The sequence below is a fragment of the Physeter macrocephalus genome, chromosome 7 (assembly GCF_002837175.3).
Source record: "Physeter macrocephalus isolate SW-GA chromosome 7, ASM283717v5, whole genome shotgun sequence".
NCBI classification, from domain to species: Eukaryota; Metazoa; Chordata; class Mammalia; order Artiodactyla; family Physeteridae; genus Physeter; species Physeter macrocephalus.
The window spans coordinates 104,148,178-104,151,631 of record NC_041220.1 but is presented as its reverse complement, the minus strand read 5'-3'; positions in this window follow the sequence as shown (position 1 = coordinate 104,151,631).

Below are 3,454 nucleotides of genomic sequence, written 5' to 3'. Positions count from 1 at the left end.
AAATCTCTTGCACAGTAAAGGAAACCATAAACAAAGCAGAAAGGCAACCCTCAGACTGGGAGAAAATATTTGGAAACAAACTGACAAAGGATTAATCTCTAAAATATACAAGCAGCTCATGAGGCTCAATATCAAAAAAACAAACAACCCAATCCAAAAATGGGCAGAAGACCTAAATAGACATTTCTCCAAAGAAGATATACAGATTGGCAACAAACACATGAAAGGATGCTCAACATCATTAATCGTTAGAGAAATACAAATCAAAACTACAATGAGATATTATCTCACACGGGTCAGAATGGCCATCATCAAAATATCTACAAACAATAAACACTGCAGAGGGTGTGGAGAAAAGGGAACGCTCTTGCACTGTTGGTGGGAATGTAAATTGATACAGCCACTATGGAGAACAATATGGAGGTTCTTTAAAAAACTAAAAGTAGAACTACCATACGACCCAGCAATTCCACTACTGGGCATATACCCTGAGAAAACCATAATTCAAAAAGAGTCATGTACACAATGTTCATTGTAGCTCTATTTACAATAGCCATGACATGGAAGCAACCTAAGTGTCCATGGAGAGATGAATGGATAAAGAAGATGTGGCACATATATACAGTGGAATATTACTCAGCCATAAAAATAAATGAAATTGAGTTATTTGTAGTGAGGTGGATGGACCTAGATTCTGTCATACAGAGTGAAGTAAGTCAGAAAGAGAAAAACCAATACCGTATACTAACACATATATATGGAATCTAAAAAGAAAAAAAAAGGTTCTGAAGAACCTAGGGGCGGGGCAGGAATAAAGACACAGATGTAGAGAATGGACTTGAGGACATGGGGAGGGGGAAGGGTAAGCTGGGATGAAGTAAGAGAGTGGCATGGACATATATACACTACCAAATGTAAAATAGATAGCTAGTGGGAAGAAGCTGCGTAGTACAGGGAGATCAGCTCGGTGCTTTGTGATCACCTAGAGGTGTGGTATAGGTAGGGTGGGAGGGTGACACAACAGGGAGGAGATATGGGGTATATGTATACATATAGCTGTTTCACTTTGTTATACAGCAGCAACTGACACAGCAATGTAAAGCAATTATATTCCAATAAAGACGTTAAAAAAAAAAACAACTTAAAAAAAAAATAACCCAAAGTGACCTCACATTGTCCATTCTTTTGCCCTGTGGAGGCAAAACAGTTGGGAATTTATCTGTAGTTTTTGTAATATCTCTTCAAATATTTGAAGACAGGAGTCCCACAGCTGTAATCCTTCTTCTCTCTGGGCTAAATAACTTTATTCCTCACCCTGATCCAGCGTGGTTTTCACCCTCCCTGCAACTGCTCCGTGTGGCCACTAATGAACTTCCAAATAATGGCCAGATTTTAGTTCTTGTCATACTGACCCCCTTGGATGCATCTGAAAGGCATAATTACTCCCTCCTTGGAATATATCTCTTGACACAATTTTTTTCCCACTTTTCCACCCACCATGGCAGATCACCCTCCTGCACTGGTCTTCCCTGCTTTAAACCCCCAGTAACTGTTGACATTCCTCTGGGTTCTAATCTTAACTCTCCTTTCTTCTCACCTTCTGAACCTGCCCTCAATAAATGTGTCTATGACTATACCTCAACATTTTTATAAAGTTTTACTTTATATTGGAGTATAGTTCATTAACAATGTTGTGTTAGTTTCAGGTGTACAGCAAAGTGATTCAGTTATACATTTATACATATACATGTATCTATTCTTTTTCAAATTCTTTTCCCATTTAGGTTGTTATGTAATATAGAACAGAGTTCCCTCTGCTATATAATAGGTCCTTGTTGGCTATCCATTTTAAATATAGCAGTGTGTACATGTCAATCCCAAACTTCCCAACGATCCTCCACCCCCAACCCTTCCCTCCTGGTAACCATAAGTTCATTCTCTCAGTCTGTAAGTCTGTTTCTTATTTCTCTTTTACAAATAAGTTCATTTGTATCATTTTTTTTTCAGCTTTCATCTAAACATGGATGGTACCCAAACTTTGTTTCCTCTTTGAACATCACATGATGTTCAGCATCACATAAAAACATTTCAGCATCACATAAAAACACCTCACAGGAGTCTCAAACTCAATAAGTGCAAAGCTGAAATAATTGCCTTCCTCACAAAAATGACTTCTTCCTCTTCTGTGTTCTTGCTCTCCTCCTCCTGTGTTTCCCAACTTAATAAATGGCTCTACCATCTATCTCCTCATTTACACAGTGAAAAAAAACCTAGATGTTATCCTGACCTAAGTCATTCAGCCAGCAAATAAGGAAGGAAAAGGAGAGTTTAGATCCAAGACTCCTGTTTCCAAACCAAATGGCTTTTCTTTGTATATTTACTCAGGTAAATATATGCAAATATAACTTTTCAAGGACTTTCAGAGACTGCTTACTATCATATGTTGAGATTAATTTCAGTGACAGATACAATGTATATTTTCATCCCATTCCATTTCATATCATCTTCATATAAATATAGAGCTTTGATCCATACCACAATTGGTAGTGAAGTCTATTTCTGTCAAGGAAAGGTGAGGCAACAAGGCAAAGTTCACAGCTGAGGCCAGCCACACTTTGCCAACAGTTAGCTTAAACAAGGAGAACTTTGACACTTGCAATAAAGGGAAACCTTTTCATGAATCGCTGCTTTATTGAAACCTTGCCCAGCAGATGCAGTTTAAGTAGAAAGTGAATTTCTGTTGCTTTTTATAGGACTGTAGGGTTCAGATGTCAACCAGGGTCTTCTTAAAATGGACTGGAAGAGCTTGCCTCTTCGATGTCAGTCTCCATATTTTCACTTATGACAGCTATTTAGGAATTAAGTAACACTGTTAAGGAAGGCATGATGCCTTTACAGCCTGCAATCCTGAGGGGTTGCCATAGATTTGAACTTCAGGGTTTCCACAACATTTCTAAATATTTGCAGAGAACCATACCCTGCTTTTTTTTTTTTAACATCTTTATTGGAGTATAATTGCTTTAAAATGGTGTGTTGGTTTCTGCTCTACAACAAGGTGAATCAGTTATACATATACATATGTTCCCATATCTCTTCCCTCTGGTGTTTCCCTCCCTCCCACCCTCCCTATCCCACCCCTCTAGGTGGTCACAAACCACCTAGCTGATCTACCTGTGCCATGCGGCTGCTTCCCACTAGCTGTCCACCCTACATTTGGTAGTGTATATATGTCCATGCCACTCTCTCACTTCGTCACAGCTTACCCTTCCCCCTCCCCATATCCTCAAGTCCATGCTCTAGTAGGTCTGTGTTTTATTCCGTCCTACTCCTAGGCTCTTCATGACTTTTTTTTTTCCTTAGATTCCATATATATGTGTTAGCATACGGTATTTGTTTTTCTCCTTCTGACTTACTTCACTCTGTATGACAGACTCCAGGTCCATCCATCTCACTA